Source organism: Molossus molossus, unplaced genomic scaffold (genome assembly GCF_014108415.1).
Source record: "Molossus molossus isolate mMolMol1 unplaced genomic scaffold, mMolMol1.p scaffold_m16_p_3, whole genome shotgun sequence".
NCBI classification, from domain to species: Eukaryota; Metazoa; Chordata; class Mammalia; order Chiroptera; family Molossidae; genus Molossus; species Molossus molossus.
The window spans coordinates 88050978-88074923 of NW_023425366.1; the positions used below are offsets into that span (position 1 = coordinate 88050978).

Here is a 23946-nt window from a genome sequence, read left to right on the forward strand (position 1 = left end):
AAACCTCAAACACCAATCATGTTCATAGCAGCACTGTTTACAATAGCTAAGATCTGGAAACTGCCCAAAAGTCCATCAGTAGACGAATGGATAAAAAAGCTGTGGTACATATACACAATGGAGTACTATGAAGCTATAAGAAAGAAAGATCTCTTATCATTTAAGACCACATGGAGGGTCCTGGAAAGTATTATTCTAAGCGAAACAAGTGAAACAGAGAAAGACAAGTATCATATGATCTCACTTATTTGTGGAATATAATGAACGTAACAGTCTGAGGAACAGGGTAGTCCCAGAGACATGGAAGTGGGGTACAGACTGATAATCCCCACAAAAGGGGGTGGAGGGGAGAGAGATAAACCACAGAACTTATATGCATTTATGCATGAACAATGGACATGGACAACAATGCTGGGGACAGGAGGGGGAGGGTTGGGGAGGGGAGTGTCAGTGGGGGAACAAAGAGAAACATCTGTAACAAAAATAAATTAATTAATTAAAAACAAAAAAGAAAGTTATATCAGCTCTAGTAAATACATGGAATAAAGAATAAATGTTTTTATAAAAATAAAAGAAAAAGTAGGGACATTGAGCCAGCTAAATGCTGCCATGGGCAGGAAATTTCTATTATGATAGCTGCAGAGCTGGGCTCAAGGAAAAACCTTTCTCTTAAAATCTGTCTCTAAGTATGGTAATTTTTCTGAAATGTCATTATTATGTATTTGGAAGTTAATAAAAATGTTAGGGGTACCCGCAGACGCAGTAACTCAAACACTTCTCACTTTTGCAGTGTTCTTTAGTGGTTCCGCTATTAAACTTGTCTATCATTTTTCTTTTGTGCAGAATGAGTATGCTGAGTCACTTTTGCTTTGAAGCATTTATTTTTGTTCTATAATACATTGGTATCCCTCACATAATACTGGTATACTTTTGCATTAACTGGGAGTAAGTGAACTGGAAAATATATTTAAATGTAGCTATTTTTCCATGCATAAAAACAGCCACAATAAAAGTGTAAATTCACTTAATTGTAAATAAATATGTTAAGAATCATAGTTTTCCTCATGTGGTAGTAAATACAGGGAAGTGCTATATCTTATTATTATTCTCCTTTCTTCCTCTTCCTCCTTTATTTTTTTTTTCCCCTCTTTCACTATCCTTATCTGTTGTAGTACATCAGCCCTATAAAGAACAATTGATCATTTGCAATGGCTATGTTTCTTATAACTGGGGGATAGTTGATCTTAGAGAAAACCAAAAGAGGAAGATAGATTTATTAAACCAGCTTGTCTGTGACTGCAGTTTCCTGGGAAACTAAACTTTCATTTCTGAAACAGGAATAGTCCAGGGAAAACTTGAGGCTTTTAGTCACCCTACTGTAAACTTATTCCTGGGAAAAAATCCCCAAAACAATACTCTATTACTTTAAAAATATTTTTCTAGAAAACAGAAAACTTTTTGTTTTACTGAATCCTTAAGTGAAAATGTTTACCTCTAATCATTATGTAGCACAAAGCAACCAGAATATTAAATGTCTACATGAGATGAATTCAACAAATTCATCAGAAATCAGTGCTGTGCTTAAGAATAGAATTCTCTTTATGAAAATACTGCAAAGAATTTCAGGCAAAAAACTTGTATTTTCTCAGTATTAAGAAGATTGTATATGTATTTAAAACAGTCATACTTTTGGTTAAAGAAAAAAAATGCACATGGTGGCCCTGGCCAGTTTGGCTCAGCAGTTAGAGTATGTCCCAAGGACCAAAAGGTTGAGAGTTCAATTCCTGATCAAGGTCATGTACCTGGATTGCAGGTTTGATCCCAGGCTCTGGTCAGGGTCATGTAGGAGGCAACCAATTGATGTCTCTCTTACATTGATCTCTCTCTCTCTCTCTGCCCCCCTCTCTCCCTCTCTCCCTCTGTCCCATTCCCTTATCCCCTTTTCTTCTAGTAGAACTCTAAAAAAAAAAATCAATGGAAAAGTATTCGTGAGTAAGGATTAAAATAAATAAATAAATAAATAAAAATAATAAAATGCGCATGGCAAAGAGAGTGCAGAGAATAAGTTAACAGCTGGCAGTTAATCATGCCAAAGAAAAAAATGCACTGGACAGGGTGAAACAGGCAAGGAGGACTTTATTCAACTCTATGGCAATAGAGGAGAGAGACTGACCTTACCTTGGCTCAGACAAAAGGCAGGAGGATTTTTAAGCACTAGGGTGAACCTGTGGAAAAGTCGTGCAGACAGGAAGGAGGTTGGTCAATGAGATTAAACTGTGCTAATTGGCACTTATGTAAATTAGGCCTTCTACCTTTCCATAGAGCCTGGCAAATAGGGATACTGTCTTAGTTGGCCTGGGATGCCACAACAGCATACTACAGGTTGGGAGGTTTAAGCAATACCCATTTATTTTCTTACGAGTCCTAATAGCTGGGAATTCAAAGATCAAGATGTTAGCTGGGTCAGTTTCTGGTGAGGACTCTCATCTGGCTTGAGAGAAACATGTAGCAGAGAGAAAAAGAGAGAGCTCTGCTGTTTCTGTCACTTTTATAGGGACACCCGTTCTATTAAATCAAAGCTTATAACCTCATTTCACCTTAGTCACTTCCTTGAAGGCCATATTTCCAATATACTCATGTGGGGAGGGAGGTTAGGGATTTAACATATACATTTGGGAGGGACATGATGTAGTCCATAGCAGACACTATCTTCTTTCATAATTACGTTTCAAAGAGATGGCTCCCAAGTCCTTGAGAAAAACATTTCTGGGTTGCAGATCTGGCAGGAGACTGGGAAAAGATTTATATCTCAAAGAGATAGAAAAAGATTTACACTTGCAAGTTTTATAAAGTAAATGCTCTAGGAAAGGGAAAATCAAGGACTATAAAAACCTGTTGATAGTTTAGTCAAATTGAGGGAAATATTAACTGTCCTGGCCAACCTGTGGGTCATTATTGCTTCATGTACTCTCTATAAATGAAATTGCCACAAGTCCTTTAGGCTTTTACATTCATTTGTGGTAAAGCTAGCATACGATATTCTATGCATTAGTGGAGCCATGTCCTAGAGGACCTGGGAAGTGCTTCATAATGTAATAAATGGGTGACATTTAAATAAATAACCCCAAATTTCTCTGCTGTTGTTAACTAAAGGGGAGAAGAAATGAGATCTATGTTTTGTAATAAACTCTTTGTGTCCCTTGGGATTTCGTTGTCTTAGGCCGATTATGGTTTTTAAAATTTTTGTTAATAGTCTGATAGCACAGGACTAGGCACCCAGGTTTAAGAGCAGAAGTAAGCCCTTATTTATCTTTGAAAACTAGGGGCAAGACCAGGTTTGTATCTGTATATTGTAGAAAGAAATGTCAAAGGACAAGAGAGAGGAGGGAATGGGAAAGGAAGTAAACACAGAAAGAGGGAATGCCCTCTCTTGAATTGGTAATGTCCATGTCAGCTAAAGGGGCTGTTGCTGGCCAGTAACCAAAGGTTCATTATTTCACTCTGTTCAAAAGTCAACTGCTCACAAAGGAGCTTTTCAATTGACTTACCATTTACCATTTGATGGAATTTTTTTTTTTTTTTATCCTCACCCGAGAACATTTTTGCATTCATCTTCAGACAGAGCGGGAGGGAGAGAGGGAGGAAGAGAGAGAGAGAAAGATCAGTGTGAGAGAGACACATTGACTGGTTGCTACCCACACTACCCCAACCGGGGCTGGGGGCAAACTGTAACTGAGGTACGTGCCCTTAGCGGGAACTGAACCCAGGACTCTGGTCTGAGGGCTGATGCTCTAACCACTGATGCTCTAACCACTGAGCAAAACTGGCCAGGGCCCATTTGATGAAATCTTAGTTAATTGGGTAAAAAAGAGAGGTTAGACTAGGATGAAGTGAGGGACACACCTAGCTCTGGGTGTAGAATATAAAGGGAAACCAGAAAAATCAAAATGAATTCAGAACATGATCAATATTACTGATTTTTCTTTTGGTTCAGGTTCTAACATGCATTTTCAAGGTACTGGCTAGTGATATGTCTTGACTGAAAACTTCAATATTTTGTTTCCCATGGATTTTTGTGTCAGTTTGGTTTTTACAAACATTACATTAAATATTATTTATCTTGATTTGCCAAACTTTTTGGCATACCCTTAAAATTTGTAGCCAAGGCAGATATCTCACTGTCTCCTCCTAGGCCCAATTTTGCTGAATAAATAAAAAGAAATTGGTACTTCCTTCTAGATTTAGAATACACTTTCAGTCAGTCTTTAGACTGGGTTTGGAAAGTATTATAGAAACAGTGCTTTCCCTTCCTTGTATGAACTCACAGAGATGAACCAATACTGGTCTAGTTAATAGACATTGTTGTTCATTCCCCACATCAGTCACCTGAAGACAATAGGAAAAGCAGGAGTTTTACCAAGAGGGAGATTCGATGAAGAGATACATCTGAGAACATAAAGATGATACAAAGCTCACAATTTCATGTCACTAATAGAGAATGTTAATGGATAAACTGTTGATTGAGATAGAATATGATATTTAATGCAATACTTCATCGCATCATGTTTGCAAGTCTTTGAAACCTATCTAACCATCTCTAGTCTTCTAAAGGAAATTTATTCAGTCTGTCTCTCAGCATTGTGTAGAGAAAATGAATATACTTTAACATGGTCTATACATGTTAGTTCAAGTTCCTCTAAGTTTAGGTAGAGATATCTCTCACTGTTTTACTTAGCTAGGTACCTAAGAACAAATAAAACTATATCTGTCATTTATTCAAATGATCCTTTTTCTTTTTATTAAGTTCATGATCATGCTATATGTAGTTAAAGTACACAGAATCCTAATTTTAATAGTCATCTATGAACTATAGGAAAGAAATTTAATATTTCTATTGGTTTAGGAGGGACTCTTTCTAAAACTATAACAATTCAAATACTTATTTTGCAATTGACATGGATGACAAATAAAGTAGCATGAGTTAATGTGCTTTATTGGGGTTGGCAAAATTTTTTTAAAGGGTCCAGATACTAAGTATTTTCAATTTTTAGACTATATGGTCTTTGTTGCAGTTATTCACTTTTGCCATTATAGTAGGAAATCTGTCATAGGCAATAGTAAACACATGGCTAAATTACAATAAAACTTTGTTTACAAAAAATAGATGTTGGGCAGGTATGGCCTACAGACCTACCCTTGTGTTGGATGCTTCTGCATGCTTTATTGAAAACTGGGTTATCTACAATAGTGAGTCATAACAGATTCATGTCACTTATTGAACCGAGCATCCAAGTCTTTATCTAGATCCTTCATTAGTTATGACTATGGAATAGTTCATGTGTCAATACCTAATCTTATCTCTTAGCATTCGGTATCCAACAAGATTATTAATGTTAGATGTTACTACAAGGGAGGTTTTCTAGCTCTATTTTGCCAGTATTTTTCCCTCTTAGATGCTCTTTAAAAGTCCTGAACACTTAACACTTCTGTGTTCACCAACCTTATGAAGTTTAGGGACATCTGTACATGAGGATCAGTGACAAAATGGAGGTGGCCTCACATGGAAAGTTGGCTAACTAGATATTTGGTTTTCAGTTGTAGTAGGACATCTTCCCAATTTGAAGGAGAATTTACTATAGCTTTAGGGACAGAGGTTAAGTAGTACTGAAACTACACTATTTTTAAAATGTGGCTGCGTGTTTGAAAAGCTGTTGTAAAAGAAATAGCACTTTGTTCCATGCATTTAGCAATATTTTTGCTATTTATTCCAATTAATGGGAATTTGGGTGTTAAAAATGATAAGCAGAAAAATAATGCACAATGACTTAAAAACCAATGCAAAGTGTTTTATTTACTAATTTTATCACTTGGAGAAAGGATAAATAAATATATAAATAATAAAGCAGTGGAATAAAATACTAGAATGTCCATGGTTTGCTTTTCTAAAGATTATTATAGAAATGATATGTATTTGAATTAAAATTGCTAGAGCTATGAGATATTATTATAACCAGGCCTTTGGAAAGCCCATAGATAAGCACCTTGCTAAGGGCAGGACACTAACCCTGTTTTACCCAACAGTGTGTTTGATGCAAGTGGTTTTGTCAGTCACATGACCAAAACTGTATTAACTAGCCAAGATTTCAAAGAACTTTCAAGTCAGAATAAACCTCAGAGATTAGTTGCTAACCCTTTAAACAGAAATGATGACGCTAATGCCCACAGATATAAGATTTTGCTAAAAGTTACTCTCTCAAAATTGACAGTTTTGCCATTAGTGCTCTATTTTATCCCTGGACTTTGCTCTTAGACAATGAACTTTCATCCATATTTAGGCACAAAGTGGCTGACATGATTGAAACCATGTAAGTGTGTGAAAACCACAACCCCAGTGCCAGTATTCAGGTATTTCCAGTTAGAGTTTGCAATGTTCTTTTCATAGCTACTTAATGGAATTAGAAAGTTTGTAGTTCTACTTATACCCAACATATTTAGTTGTTTTGTTTTTTTCTTTAATTCTCACCTGAGGATATTTCTCCATTTATTTTCAGAGTGGGAGGGGGAGAGAGAGAGGGAGAGGGAGGCGGAGAGAGAAACATCCATGTGAGAGAGACACATCGATTGGTTGCCTCCTGCAGTATCCCAACCAGGGCTGGGGACAAACTGCAACTGAAGTACGTGCCCTTGACTGGAATAGACCTCAAAACTCTTTGGTCTGTGGGCTGGCACTCTAATCAGTGAGCCAGACTGGCCAGGGAAAACAGTTTTAACTTACTTATTTTTTATCCTCACCCAAGGGCATTTTACCATTTTTTGTTCAGATAAATAGAGTTGGAGGGAGAGAGAGAGAGAGAGAAACATTGACGTGAAAGGCACACATAGAGGGGCTGCCACCCGCACAACCCAACCAGGGCCGGGGACAAACTGCTCTTAGTGGGATCCGAACCCAGGTCTCTCTGGACTGCAGGCCAACACTCTACCCACTGAGCCAAACTGGCCAGGGCAATTTTAACTTTATTAAGTTGTTAGGTTGGATAAGTTAAAATGTCTGGGACCAAATTCTCAGTTCAATTATATTTCCTAGAAATCATCTTAATTTACAATTGAATGGGAGTATAGGTATTTCTCAGGTCACATATTAATGTAGATACACTGAATTAAAGTGGATAATTTTATATTTTAATCTTTTGGTTACTCATTTGGTTTTACCTCATAGGAATAAGCTTTTATCTCCAAACCCCTCTTTCATGACCAGGTATAATTCACCTTTTGACACAGAAGTCAAAGACGTGGTCTTGCAGGACCCTAAAAATATGCCCTTCCTTTAATATTGTGACCTAGAAGCCTCTCTAACTCACTGTATTCTCAGCCGTCTTTTTTTTTTTTTTTTCATTGATTTCTTCCCTATCTTGCAAGAATGACTGATAGTGTATGTCTGTAATGCAATTTTAGCTCCAGAAAAGAAACATCTTATAGTATCAATTGTAGTATTAATTATATTTTACTCAGAATATTTTAGACTTAAAATATTCAAATTGTGAGAATCAACTATATATAAATAAAATATATTGTTCATATAAAATTCTTCTGGTTACATAACTAAATTATCATATAATCAATGGCTGCTTCAGAAAAATCTCACCATATGAACTATCTCCTGATCTTTCACATTTAATCACAGAGCTTTAGCCACAGACTTTCTGTTGATATTTCATATTCCTCATTTTTATTCATTGCCTCCTCAACTTTATCATCTTATTTCCTTCTCTGACTTTTACTGTTCTGTTTATATACTATACAGTATACATTGGAGAGAAAGGGTGGAAGGAAAGAAATTTCTATTTTCATTGTGCATTGTTAGTATAAATACAGTACAAACAACTCAAATATGGGATCTGTGTTGTAGCCACAATTGTTCATTTTGGCTAGACTTGATTGATCAGGTTGGAAGCAAAATAAGAGACACCTACTTAAAGCAAATCTTGTCCTCTTATCACCCAATAGGTCACATTATAATCAATTTGCCTTATAAAATGTACCCTGCGAGAGAAATGGCTAAATTTTTTTTCCACTCATGTGTCAGAATAACACACTAATGAGTATGTATATACTCCCTTCCCACTAAAGATCAGAAAGGCCAAAGACGTGGAGTCAATAAATAGTAAGACAGACTCAAACCCATTGTTGTTTGACTTGGAAGATCAGTCTTAAATCCAACTACAATATTCATGAGATCCATCATATTAATTTACTTATTTTTAGTGTTCCTCAATTTTTTAATAAGTGTGCTATAATATATATTACATAAAATTTACATCTTAATCATTATTAAGTGGACAGTTTAGTGAAATTAGTATATTAACATTGTTATGCTACCATCACCACCAATTCACAAAACTCTTCTCATCTTAGAAAACTGAAACTCGACCTATTAAACAGTAACACCTCATTTCCCCTCTCTACAGCTCCTAATAACCATTATTTTAATTTCTGTCTCTGAAGTTGACTACTCTTAAGTATTGCATGTAAATGGAATCATATATTATTTGTCTTCTTGTAACTAGATTATTTTACTTAGCATAATGTCTGAAAGGTTCATCCATGTGGTAACATGTGTCAGAATTTCCTTTCCTTTTATGACTTAATATTCCACTGTATGTATGTACCACATTTTATTTGTTCATTCATTCGTCAGTGGACACTTGGGTTGCTTCCACCTTTTCACCATATATATTTATGTGTCTGCCATGGAGGTAAAAAATGCTTTTGTTAGACCTTCAATATGTTCGTTGCTGTACATGTTTTTTACATTCTAAATAAAGTAACAGAGAATGAAATGATAGATAGATACTTGGACACCCATGAAATTTTGTGTGTTCCAGATAATTGGTAGAGGTTTTCTGGGAGTCAGTTAAAATACCTTAGAGAAAGGAAATAAGAACTATGATTTCATTGCTCTGTGTGAAGGAAACACAGCACATGCTTCCATTTTACCACAAAAACAAAAATGGTTATGTCTCCCTGGAGCAGTGTTTCAGAGAGTCTTGGAGCTTTTCGTCATAAAACATATTATAAATTCTTACCTTTTTTTTTTGGCCTTCTGGTAAAACAGTGTAAGAGACCACATTGTTATATAGGTAGCCTTAAGGAAAAGTCAGTAGGTAAATCAAGTAAATGCCAGAATAATATGTTAAATCAAAACAAATGCAGTAAATATTTTCTAAAAATCACTTTCTGTTGCTATAATAAAGCAATCTCTTTGGAATTAGTTATTGAAGTGATTTTTTTTTCTTAAATAAAATTGCTTCTTGATTCTACATATGGTGTGCATAACGCCTTTTTGAATGTCTGTATATCTTCTTAGTTTAGGATTTTGAGTCTTAGGTTTATATTATGAACTTAATTTTAAAGGTGAGGAATAAAAAGTGTTACACTTTAGTACCTAAAGGGAAGAGAGTGCTAATAAAAAAAATTAGAATTTTTAGTAAATGGCTTTAAATATGGTTTTCTTTAAGTTGACATTTCAAAAAACAATTACATTTTTAATTGAAGAAGATAATTTTAGATTATAAATGTTAATTTTAGAATGTTTTGCTTTATTAATTTATATTACTCTAAAAGTATTGTAAATACATTTAATACTATATCAGTTTATTTAATTATAATTAACTGGATCACTGTTAAGAAATTATTTACTAATGAACATTTCATATTTTAGCTTAAAGAAGTGATCATGAAAACTCGGAAACCAAATAATTATAATTTTATATTTTTCACTAGAAATATTCAACATGGAATCATTACTTTATTCTTTATTTCTGTTTTATATACCTGTAAAATACTGTAATTTACACACCTTGAAACATGTAAATTACAAGAAAACTTATTTTACATTTATATTTTTCTTATTTTCTGTGCATTTTCAATAGTTTGTAACTGTCCCTTAAAAAGATATCATTAAAAATGCCTGTCTTATATTTAGCAAAACTGTCAAAGCACTCCATTTTCTAATTAACCCTACAGCATATGTCATTTCTTTATTTTTAACATCATATTTTTTATTGAATTTAAAATTTAAAATAATTTTCTTGTGAAATTATTTAAGCCTATTTTAAATTGAATTTTCCACCATGCTATCAAAGTGGCCAATTTAGTTAAAATAATTTATTTCATTGAGTTGAAGATACTATCAAATACTGTTTACTGTTGTAAAGCTTAAATGATCAATTGAATTATTAAATATTTTATTTTCCCATTGAAAAGAATTTTGTTGTGACATACTAGGTAATAAATTTGCATTTACAATTTTTAAAGTATGTAAATGTATATAGTAGTCCCCCATTACCCGAAGTTCTGTTTTCCAGGGCTTCAGTTACCTACTGTCAACTGGGTTCAAAACTGTTAAACAGAGAATTCCAGAAATAAGTAATTCATAAGTTTTAAATTGCATGTAATTTTGAATAGGACGATGAAATCTCTAGCTGTCACCTGCCAGGGATGTGAATAATCCCATTGTCCAGGGTATCCACCTTGTATATGTTGCTTCCCTGGTAGTCACTTAGCTGTCTGGGTTAGCAGATCGACTGTCCAGGTACTGTGGTGCTTTTGTTAAAGTAACCCTTACTTTACTTAATGCAGCATTGATAAAATTTATGTTATAGTATGGTGTTATGCTTTTTCTCTTCTAGTATTAGTTATTGTTGTTAATCACTTACTGTGCCTAATTTATCAATTAAACCTTACCATAGGTATGTATATATAGGAAAAACATAGTTAACACAGAATCTGGTACTGTCTGCAGTTTCAGGCATCCACTGGGGGTCTTTGAACATATCCCCCATGGATAAGGGGGGACTACTGTATTGTATTCTTGAAATCTGTTCCCAGTTCTGAAGGATCTATTAATATAATAGAGGAGATAAGTCAGGTGAACAGAAAATCATTCAAACAAAAATAAAATAAAGCAATTGTAGTCACCACAGGAGTAAAATAAAGTTGTTGTTTTTTTAGGACTAGTACACTTTGCTTCCTGAAAGAACCTAGGGATGTAAACTGTGAGAATATAGAGGTATCCTGAGTTTAGTCATTGATAGTCATCTACCCTAAGGATGTGTGCCCTAAATAGGTCATTAGCGGAGAGAACAGGCAATTTCCCTTGATCTATATGCCAGAATCCTTGGCCCATCTTAATTTAATTGTACAGCCACATATTCTTTTTTTTTTTTTTTTAAATGTAGATGACCATGCCTTCATTGATTATTCTATCATTCTTTGCATAAATAACTGACATCCTTTGCTCTGAAGGCTTTGTTTGCTCTATGAAAGTGTTAGGGCAGCTAAAACTGAATATTGCTATGAAGATTCAACAACACTGATAAAATCTGAAGGAATCAATTGGGATGACTTTTCAGAGGTTAATTGAATTGTAAATTAATAACAGTAGTTAAATAAAGCAGAGCAAGTAATAGTAAGGCTTTTTGTAGCATGTGGAATAGAAAGAGGAATAGAACTAAATTTGTTGGCCTGTGTTTAAGAATTAAGTTAAGCTAAGGATGGAATTGTAAAAGAGATGAAAGATGATACAAGTATATATCAAATAGAAAAGTAATGGTTACTATATGCTTACTTCTGGGGATAATGGATATCAGAGCCCTTGAAATGATTTGAGGGAAAGGTGAGTTATAACATGCATAAATTTATAAAAGTAAGAAAAATTAACTGGGATGTTCATGATATACTTAAATCCATGGAAGAGCTAGAGCTGGTTCAAAAAATACACAGATTATGTTAGAAAAAAAGAACTCTTAAGGTTTACTGAAATTTTCTTTGTCAGAAATTGGATTGGTGTATTTTCTTTTAAAAATTAGAACTCAGGCTACTAAAATTGATATTGTGCTAAAATTAAGAGCAGAATTGGATTATCTCCTGGTTTTGACTATTACCTTGGGGAATAAACTTTTATCACAAAGTAGATTCATGGCATTTAGTAAAGGTATTTTTATGGTACAGTTTGTTGATTCATATGAAATACCCACCCCAAGATGTACCTTCTTTTTTACAAGGATTCTTTGTTTCATGGAACTTTGTGTTTGGACACACATTTAAAACATATGCCTACCACCTCAGAGAAAAGAGCCTCTGAGACTTGGACCACACATTACTGGTACAGAAGCTGAAGATGTTTCCGTTTACCTCACACAGTGTCATGCATTTTTGTGTTTCTAATTTCTATTTCCCTTGCCCCCCCTCTACTTTTAATCATTTTTGCATAGCTAAGCAAACCTTCAAATCTGGTTTAAAAAAAGAAATGTTAGTTCCACTAAGTTGTTTCAAGTTCTCAAGGATTCAATTTACTTAAAATGATGCTTCATTAAGAATTGACAAATAATTTCTGCTTTCAATATATCCAACAATGCCTTATTTTTTCTAATGTGGATGATAGGTTCACAACATTGCATTTAACATGATTAGGATAAAATGACTATACAGTTTGTGCAATGGTGCTGCCTACAGGGCCAAGCATTCTGATTGGTATGAGGAAACACATATATTGGACCATCCATGACATCTTGTATTGATTTTCTAATGTAAAATGGTGTCTTATCAATAGAATAGAATAGAGTAAAAAATAAATTAATTAAAAATACACACACACACACACACAGATGTGTGTATGAATTTTTTAATTGTGGGATCACGGTAGAGAAAAAAATCATAAAAGGAAAGAATAGTATTGATGTCATTGGGGAAAACTTCACTTAGGCGTTTGAACTTGAGCTTAATTTTGAAGAATTGGAAGAACGTGGTTAAAAAGAGAGGAAGGAAATATTTTAGCAAATCATATTAGCAGGAGGATTGCCCTTGACCAACCAGAATTGCATTAACCCATTAGGTTCGCTATTGCTTATCTCACATTAGTGAGCTTTTCTTGTGTGTGTGTGTGTGTGTGTGTGTGTGTGTGTGTGTGTGTGTGTGAAAGAAAGGGGGGGGGGGCGGGGATTTGAGCCCTGTAGCTGAATTTCCAGAGGAGATTTCACATCTGCTTGTCATATAAACTTTAGCTCCGGTCTAGTGAGGATTAAAGTCTTCCTGAGGTCCTGACTGGGCAGCATTTCTCCCACTTTATTTTACATAGCACTATATCATACTGATGTTGGCTCTTTCTCTACTCACTGTTGTGTTGTAAATCTGTTGCATGCCACAAGGTCAGCTGAGTATTGGATGCAGGGTCCTGTCAGAGGTGCTGACAGTTTCATCTTTCTGGGGGAAGGGGAAGGCTGGGTCCTGAAATTCAGTTGCAGTCTGGGACCAAGAGGGAAAAAAATGCTTTCATCTTGAAGGATGTGATGATTATTATGGACTATGTTTCTATGATTCTTAAATCTTTTTCCAGACTTAAAGTTTGTGTTGTTCCTTCTCAAAGTTTTTGAAAGTGCTAGGAAAAAGAAGAACCTGTAATTGAAATGAACAGGAGTGGCAGGAAGAACAAAAGACCAGAAAGTCACAAAGAATTTCATATATACTTCATCTTCTTTTAGCCCAAGATAGAAGATTCGTTTTAGAAATACCCATTGGTTGTACAATAATGGCTCAAGATCATTTTCTCACTCTCTTTGTTCTAGTTAATTTTAGCATAGCAACCACTGTAAGAGAAAGACAGTAAAAAGGACAATCTTAACCAGTTAAAGTAGATTTATAGGACTAGATGGGAGAGATACAGGGGATGATATTGGGGACATGCATCAAGGAAAATAAGACATTAAAAGTATTTACTGGAAATATTCAGTCTTTAAAATTATAGTTGATTAAAAATAACTCAACAAATGAGTTGAACTGCACAATGGATACAGCAGAACAGACATATGAATTAAGAAAAGGTCAAAGATTTTTTTCCACAATAATGACAATATATCATGACCAGGAGGGATTATTCCATGAATACAAATATTCAATATTAGGAAGTATAGTAGTAAAATTAACCATACTGTATCCAAAGAGAAACCCCATATTATAAATCTCCATAACTTCTGAAAAAGCATTCAGCAAAATTTAACATCCATTCTTGATTTACAGTTGATTAAATAAAACTAAAAGTGATGGATATTCCTTGACATGATGAAATTTTTATCTTGACTTAAAAATCCAAGTAAGAAAACCCCTCTATAATCAGGAAAATGATAAAAATGTATATTATCACCATTATTACTTAACATTTTATTTGAAGTTTTAGCCAACACAATTAGATCATTTCATATATGTATAATAGGGATAAACTAAACATAAAATTAGCATACATCAATCATCTTCACATAAAAGCAGCTAGCTAGATAATATATTGAAGAATATAGACAATTTAAAAAATTAAAATACTTTTGAATGAACTTAAAAAATATGTAAAAGTTATATGAGGAAAATGTAAATACTTCTGAAGGAACAAAAAGGAGACTTTAAAAAATGAAATGCTGCCCTGGTCGGTTTGGCTCAGTGGTTGGTGCATCGGCCTGCGGTACAGAGAGACCCGGGTTCGGTTCCCGCTAAGGGCACGTACCTCGGTTGCAGTTTGTCCCTGGCCCTGGTTGGTCATGTGGGTGGCAGCCACTCGATGTGTCCCTTCACATCAATGTTTCTCTCTCTCTCTCTCTTCTTCACTCTCCCTCCCTAAACAAAAAATGGAAAAAATGTCCTCGGGTGAGGATAAAAAAAAAAAAAAAAAGAAAGAAATGCTTTCAATATTTGGATATGTAGATTTAACATAAACTGTCAATTATCCATAGGTTAATTTATAAGTGTAATGTAAATTTGATATATACTAACAAAGATTTTTTCATTTTTCCCCTTGGAACTATTCTAGCTAAAGGGACCGGGGTAGGAGAGTAAAAGCAACCTCCACTTGAGAGAGCACAGGGGAAGCAGTGTCATCAAGGGGATAGACACAGAACACACTGAGAAGACATTGGGGACACAGAGGGAGTGGGTGGTGATGGAGCATTCTAGAAGGCACAAGGAAAGGGTTTTAGGGAAATAAGGAGGTTGGACCACACAAAAGCAAGTAGAGAGCATTACTGAATGGTACACAATGGAGTACCAATCTTCTCCTGGAGATTTTATACTAGTTCTCCAAAGTTGAGGATTATTATAGAAGTAACAGTGATTGGCAAGAAGGAGGTAAAAAGGGATGAAATGCCATCATTTAACCCAAACAAATGGGGTAGCTTCCCTGAAACACTCTGGAATGTTGTGTGATTGAGGGCAATCACTTCCAAGATCTGCTGGGTGATGCTAGTCACAGGGCTGCTGAGATCTTAGTAATATTACTGATTGGAATAGAAAAGCTGGAAAGGTGATACATTTTAATAGGTAAAATAATATATCTTCAGATTAAAAAGAAATCTGTATTTATTTTGGCAGTGTTGAATTTTACCTGATCCCTGTGTTCTTGAAAATCAGCGATGATTAAATGCTCTTACCTTTTTGTGTTCCAGGGAACAACTTGATACAAAGAACCATCCTTTTCCATATGACTTAGCTAATTCTTTTGAAGATCACCTTGATTGCCTATGACAATGCCAGACACAGATACTCTAAATCCCCATTTTTTGTTTGTTGTCACTCACCAATCTGAACAAAATGCCCACTAATGTGACTCAACCAAAATTTAGTTAGGCTTTTCTCCTCCATTCTAGACTTTGATTTACCCCTGATGTTATGCAAACACTGGACCACGGAACAACTTTTTCTCTATGTTCTCTCCCAAGGATTGGGACAACAAAGAAAATCACTTCCTGCTCAACTGTCTAATTATACCCCCTGTTCATCCCACTCCCCCACACCTGGATACTTTTAGTCTTGTTTATTCCTCCCTAAAAAAGCCCTTTGTGTCTGACTTATAACAAACTTATATATTGAATAGTTGGAGCATTTCTCTACTATAATAGTTCCTCTTAATAAAGTTTTTCTTACTAATGTCTAGATTTGCATGTTTTGTTTGACAGTTTATATATTTTGTTTTGTCTTGCATATTAACATCTGTGAAGGTGCTTGGTCACTTTAATTGGAATTGAAAGAGAAACTAGAGGTATAAGAGTGCTGAAAATGTAAACTTGAAACTTATCTTCATAGAGGTGGGAGGTCACAGGTAACAACTGAAGTAATGAGGTAAATGAGAATTTTTACAAAGGTTGCAAAGAGAGAAGAGTAGAGAGTTTAGGCTAGTACATTTGGGCATCTTAGGCATTTCAGAAAAATTAAGAAATCATAAAGGGGAAGGAATAGAGTGAGAAATGTTTCTTTTTTACTTTAAATAATATTTTATTTTTAATTACAGTTGACATACAATATCATATTAGAATCAGGTGTACAACCCAAGAAACCTTTCTTTGTATTTTTTTAGTTAAATGATTAAATCTATGAATAACTAGACAATATAAAAATTACTTGTTTAGAAGAAGCTGCATGATGCAGTAGGAAGGGCATTGAAAATTACGAGATTTGAAATTTCCTCCTACTCTCACAATAATCATCTCTTTGAAAATAATTTACTTTGTTCATCTGTTAAGTAAAAGGAGTGAAATTGATATCTTCAAGTTATCTGTTTTTTAAAATATTTATGAATCACAAAATCAGCCAGTTCTGCTTTATCATCAGGATTCAATGGCTTTGTCAGAAATGAAAGGGATGCTAAAAGCTGCTGTCAAATCTTTACAAATGCAAGATGAAATGTTGCCAAAATTAAGTCATTAGAGAATGCTTCAGAAGAAAATTATTCCAAGGACACTTTACATGATAATGTATGTAAGTTACAGCATTAAGGAACTATTATTAGTGAGCAAAAGGCAAGTATTGGCAAAGATACTAACAAATAATTCAAAAGAAAAAATAGCCAATATGGAATATGGACCCAAAGTAGTGGGCATTCCAAATTCTTTATCAAAGACTTCTGGAAAGGATTCTGTAGTTCTCCCTGAAGCCCAGGAGACACTGCTGACCCCCAAATAAAAACATTAAATAAAATCAACAAAAAGAAAGTGTCTGATAACCTTCTTGGTGGTAATAGTGATAGAGAAGAATTACATGAAGAAAAAGATATTACAAAGAAATCTTTCATGTCTGAGGATAAGTGATAGTGGTAATGAATTCTTTATTGGGAAGGTCATTCTTTCTTCAGGAAAAAAGAAAGTAAATGATTGCTATTCTTCACTTAAGAGCAACAACAAAACCAGAAAATGTTATCTGCAAAAGATACTTGAAACTCATTGGAATATTAAAAAGGACAAAAACAAATCAAGTGCAGAAGCCAGGAAGTTTGAATCAGTGTTTTTGTATTCTTTATCTGGATCTAAAAATTCTAGAAGAAATTACAGAAAATAAGCTCCAAAAAGCAAAACTTCAGGTTTTCAGTAAAATGAACCTCAGATAAAGAAACACCTTCTTTGAAAAATAATACAGTTGCAACTGCCCCTATATTCCTTCATCCTTCATGGGAAACAAGCATTAGGTGAAAAAGATGGCAATCTAAAATAGTTGTTTCAGGGGGAAGATTTACATTGATAATTGATGAACAAACTATTTTATTGAACATTTTTATATATATTTAAACATTTATTTCACTGAGTCTTATTTAAACATTTATTTTACTAAGGCTCTTTGGAAAAATTATATAAATAAGTTTTTCTTTTTTTAAGTATGTTCAAGTTATATAAGCCTTTCACAAATCAAGTGCATACTTAAATTGATTTTTAATAATATGCTCTAGAATAGTTTGTCTATGAAATAATTTTGGGATTATAACTATCTCATATTTTTTCTTATTTTATATGAAAAAATCATTTAATCTGACAATTATTGGGTAGAAGAGTTAATATATCCTTTATGTTCATCAAAGTAGGTGCTGCTTGTATTTTCTTTCTTTTTTATTAAATCATTTTTTATATTTCAATTACATTTTACATACAATATTATATTAGTTTTAGATGTACACCCCAGTGATTAGACATTATATAATTTACTAAGTGATCATTTTGATAAAGCTATACCCATCTGACATTGTACATAGTTATTGGGTTGTTATTGACTATATTCTCTATGCTGTACTTTATATCCCCATGACTATTTTCTGTAGCAACCAAATTGTACTACTTGACCCCTTCACCTTTCCCCCACAGCCCCCCTTCCATCTTGCAACCATCAAAATACTCTCTATATCTATGAGTCTGTTTCTGTTCTGCTTGTTCATGTATTTTGTTCTTTAGATGCAGTTGTTGATAGATATGTATTTATTGCTGTTTTATTGTTTATATTTTTATTTCTTTTTTCTTCTTTAAGAAAACCCTTTAACATTTTATGTAATACTGGTTTGGTGGTGATGAACTCCTTTAGCTTTTTTTTGTCTGGGAATCTTTATATGCACTTCTAAATGATAGCTTTGTTGGGTAGAGTAATCTTGGTTGTAGGTCCTTGATTTTTTATCACTGAATATTTCATGCCACTTCTTTCTGGCCTGCAAAGTTTCTGTTGAGAAATCAGATAACAGTCTTATGGGAGCTCCCTTAGGTAACTAACTGCTTTTCTCTTGCTGCTTTTAAGATTCTTTTTTTTTTTTTTTTGCCCTGGCCAGTTTAACTCAGTGCTTGGAGCATCGGCCCGAGGACCAGAGAGTCCTAGATTCGGTTCCTGCTAAGGGCACATACTTCTGTTGCAGTTTGTTCCCGGCCCCAGTTGGGGTCATGTGGGTGGCAACCAGTCGGTGTGTCTCTCTCACATCAATGTTTCTCTGTCTTTTCCTTCCTCTCTCCCTCCCACTCTATCTCAAGATAAATGCAAAAATGTCCTCGGGTGAGAATAAAAAAAAAGAGAGAGAGAGATTCTTTGTCTTTTATCTTTTGCATTTAAATTATAATTTGCCTTGGTGTGGGCTTCTTTGGGCTCATCTTGTTTGGGACTTTCTGTACTTCCTGGACTTGTATGCCTATTTCCTTTACCAGGTTAGGGAATTTTTCTATCATTGTCATTATTTTTTCAAATAGTGTTGAATTTTTTGCTCACTCTCTTCTCCTTCTGGCTTCCCCATGATATGAATGTTGACATGCTTGAAGTTTTCCTATAGACTCCTTGCATTACCTTCATTTTTTTTAAATTATTTTTTTGTTGTTGTTCTAACTGGGTGTGTATTGTTTCCTTATATTTGAAATAGCTAATTTCATTCTTTGCTTAATGTACTCTATTGTTGATTCCCTATAAATTATTCTTCATTTCAGTTAGTGTATTCTTTTTTTCTGACTGGTTCTTTTTTATGGTTTTCATATGATTTTTTATGCTGTTGAAGTCTCACTAAGTTCACTGAGCATCCGTATAACCAGTTCTTTGAACTCTGCATCTAGTAGATTGCATGTCTCCATTTTGGTTACTTCATTTTCTAGATTTTTGTTCTATCCTTTTGTTTGGGGCATGTTTCTTTGTTTCCTCATTTTGGCAGCCTCCCTGTGTTTGTTTCTATGTATTAGGTGGAGCTGCAATATCTCCCAAGGTTGGTAATGTGGTCTTATGTAGTAGGTGGTCTGTAGGGTCCAGTGGCACAGCCTCCCTGATCACCCAAGCTGAGCACTCCAGGTGTGCTCCCCCACCCATGTGGGCTGTTGTAGTTGAGTCTTAATTGCTGTTGGCACATCACTGGGAGGGATTTACCCCCAGGCTGATCAGCTGCAAGGACTGGCTGAGAGCATCAACCACAGTGGAGGATCAACTGTACAGGGGTCCACCCCACAGAGAAGGACTTACCTCAGGGACTCTGGTGTCCGTTGAGTCCATCCCTTGAGTGTATTGTTTGTGGAGGTCATTGGGTGGTTTTTTGACATTCTCTGAAGCTGTCTAATGGGTGCACTGGTTCTGTGGCCTTCCAGGAGGGGCAAGACAAGGTCAGCCGCTGCTTGTGTTCTGCTCAGGGCCACCCAGCATGAGCTACAAAAAGTGATCTGCAGATGGCTGCCACCCATGCTGGGCTTGGAGGTGTGCAATAGAGGCCAAGCTGTGAATCAGGGCTGGCTGCTAGTGCCAGGCCTGGGGCCACATATTGAGAGATATGGGGCACTCTGAGGCCAGATGGTACTTGTTTGAGAGACTAGGAAAGTCGGAAGCATGAGCCAAAACAGATCATTCATATGGAAAAGCCACTGGAAACAGTTTGGGTGGGGTAGGGTCTCAGGGAACCACTAGGGTAGGGTGAACAGTGTGAGCCAGGTCGATGGAGATGCAGATATGGCCCCTGCCTGCCAGCTCTGGGGGGGGGGGGGAGGAAGTTTGGGAGTCTCAAGAAAGGAATGATGACCTCTGCCAGAACTTTTATGTGGCAGAAATCTGCCATCCAGCTCTTGCTCAGATGCCAGACGATTCAGTTTCTCCCCATATGTCCCTGGTTCCTTTCAAGCTACTGCTTCAATGTTGGAGGTTAGAGGGAGTAAGACCTAGTAAGTTGGTGCCTGGGCCCTTTAAGAGTAACTGTCTGGAACGCCAGAAGCCCTCCATCTCCCTCAGCCTCAGTTCCCACTGGTTTTTACAGCCAGAAGTTATGGGGACATCTCTTCCTGGCACTGGAACCCTGAATTGGGGGTACCTGGTGTGGGGCTAGGACCCATCACTATTCAGGGGCACCTCTGCAGCTAATATGTCCCTCCTGACTTTTATCTGCCACACATGGGTTTGTGACCAGCCGTTAAGGGTCTCTACACTCCTACCAGTCTAAATGTAGCTTCTTTTAGCCCTGGCCGGTTTGGCTCAGCGGTTAGAGCATCAGCCTGCGGTCCCGAGAGACCTGGGTTCAGTTCCCGCTAAGGGCATGTACCTTGGTTGCAGTTTGTCCCCGGCCCTGGTCGGTCGTGTGGGTGGCAGCCACTCGATGTGTCCCTTTCACATCGATGTTTCTCTCTCTCTCTCTTCCTCTCTCTCCCTCCCACTCTACCTGAACAAAAAATGTCCTCGGGTGAAGATAAAAAATAAATAAATAAAATAAAATAAATGTAGCTTCTTTTATAAATCCTTAGTTGTAGCACTTCCATTTAGTTATATTTCAGGTTGTTCTGAATTCTTGTTATTCTGTAGTTTAATTGTAATTTTGAGGTGGTTGTGGGAGGATTTGAGTACCACATTTACCTATGCTGCCATCTTGACCATAAATCCCTCATATTTTTTCATTTGTGCTTATCATGAAGTTTATCTCACTAGTCTAGCTCTGCATTTTATGCATTAAAAATAAATGTTGAGATATATTTAAAGTAATAATAAACTATGAAGAAATTATAGATTCACCTTTTTATGTTATTTTTGTTTGTAAAAATAAGATAGTAACTATTATGTATATACAGATAATGAATTATACAAATAAAGATGAATTTTTATTATAGTTTATAGAATAAAATAGATTCCCAAGAAATCTCAAGTATTGGCATTAGGCAGTGAGCACTGATGCCGCAAAAGACTTTTCTTTTGCAAACCAGATGTTAGTAACTACTTCATTTGCGGTGATTGACATAGTTTATTAAAAACTTATAGATCAGCCCTGGCTGGATTGTTTCAGTGGTTTGAATGTCAACCTGCAGACCAAAGGGTGGTGGGTTCAATTTCCAGTCAAGGGCATGTACCTGGATTGCAGGTTTGATCCTGGTCCCGGTCACAGTCATGCAGGAGGTAACCAATGTTTCTCTCTCTCTCGATGTTTCTCTCTCTCTCTCTCTCGCTCTCTCGCTCTCTCACTCTCTCGCTCTTTCTCTCCCTTCCTCCCACCTTCCCTCCCTTCCTCTCTATCTAAAGATCAATAAGTCTCCCTGGCCAGTTTGGCTCAGCAGTTAGAGTATCGGCCTGTGGACCAAAGAGTTGTGGGTTTGATTCCGGTCAAGGGCACGTACCTTGGTTGTGGTTTGATGTTTCTCTTTTTCTTTCTCTATCTCCCTCCCACTCTATCTAAATCAGTACATTGATGGAAAAGTATCTTCAGGTGAGGATAAAAAAATTTTTGTAGGTCATACTTTTTCCTATTATGCAAACTTCCATAAAGAAACCTAACTACAGGTAATTTGACACAATGAAATGTTAAATCTTTTTGTCACCATAGGAAAAGATGTTTTTCTCACCACAGATAATAAAAGAGCTATTGCTGGAAATATATCAATTTTTGCATGTAACCTATCAATGCTCCCATTATAAATTGTATTTAAATGGAGAACATGAGCCCTGGCTGGTTTGGCTCAGCAGTTAGAGCGTCGGCCTGCGGTCTGGAGAGACCCGGGTTCGGTTCCCGCTAAGGGCGTGTACCTCGGTTGCAGTTTGTCCCCAGCCCTGGTTGGTCGTGCGGGTGGCAGCCACTCGATGTGTTCCTTTCACGTCGATGTTTCTCTCTCTCTGTGTTCCTCTCTCTCCCTCCCACTCTACCTGAACAAAAAATGGAAAAATATCCTCGGGTGAGGATAAAAAAATAAAAAAATAAATGGAGAACATGAAAACATGGTCATCAAGGCAGCACTATGCCAATTTCAACATTTTTGAGAAGCATTTCTTTCATAAGATTGTCAAAGGCAAATGAGAATTGCTATTTTGTACTAATAAAGAAGAACAAAGAAAGGAAATGGACTAAAATGACTTCTATCACTAAAATTAAGTAGAATGTAAAAATATTTTAACAGAATAAGTTTTGAAAGTAAAGTAGCTATTTCAAATGCCTTCAGTTTGATTTTACCAAAATTTCAGTGCCAAACCCTGACATTTTTATTTTAATTTAGACTTGTAATTTCTTATACCCATAACTTATGTGAAAGCACTCAGCATGCAATCAACTTTTGATATATACCTTCATTCAGTGTTAGCAATCATCCAGAAAGTGTAAGATTTTTATTCAGTCTTCAACTCAATAGGATCACCACTATTTTAAGATCAAGAATTTGGGGCACAGAAAGTTCAGTTTGCTTACCCAGCCTCCGATAGGTACTAAGTGACAGATTTGAGATTCACACTTAGGGCTTTCCTCCAAGCCCATGTTCTTAAAATACTCTGCCTTACATTCAAGCCAGGTCATTACAGGAACTAACCCCCCTCTTCTCTTTCCTTTCAAGCTACATATTTAATGTGGCGTCATGACAGAATCAGAAGGAGAAGATTTGAGGAAGGGTTTCAGAGATTAGCCCTCTTGCACTTTCCTTGCTTGCCTAATCCTCTGGCCTTTATTCTATCTTTCACCAGTTGTCTGAGGCAAAGGCCAAGTAGAAAAATATCGAGAAAGCTAACTCATAACCTCCTTTTCACATTCTGCTTTTGTTCCTTTTACTTAGCCTCACACTTCTGTTTGGACAGCTTTGATTCAACAGAGAGACTTAGAGCCAATTGGATGTTACATTAGGTTGTGAAGTCTGTTATACAAGCTTCCTCTTGACAGGAAGTGCTATTCTAATCAGTGTTTTTGACCTCTACAGAATCTCTTTGGTAGTGTTAAAAAGTTAGGCATATTAAAACTTCTGTAGCTGGTTCATTAAATCAAACTTTCCACTGAGATATTACCTGATAAATAATGGCTCTAGTAAGCTTGTACACTGTATTATCAAGAACAGCATTCTAAAAAGAATACAGCTTCTCCTAGGTCAAGGCAAGACCAATTTAGTTTCATTTCATTTTAATTTGGTAAAGTAACTTTCCTTAGTCACTAATCATAAGACCAAGAAGATTGCTTAACTGTCTAAGGCTTTCTTAACCTTTTCTCTTTATACATTATGACTACTATCCATTCTTTTGTGAGAAGAATGCTATATATAAATGAGTTTTAAAGCTAAATATTCTATGAAGATATATTCTATTATGAAATGCATTGTTTCCTCAGTTAATACAAGTTAACTGAAGCCAGAGAAAAGTTCAATATATTTCTATCTGAATTCATTCATCTTTATTTATAAATTTATACACACACACACGCAC

General features: G+C 35.7%; 1 pseudogene; it reads left to right on the forward strand.

The window, feature by feature from the left end:
* Positions 1-17433, forward strand: part of LOC118642072 — a 120400-nt pseudogene extending 102967 nt beyond the window's left edge.
* The last annotated feature ends 6513 nt before the right edge of the window (positions 17434-23946 follow it).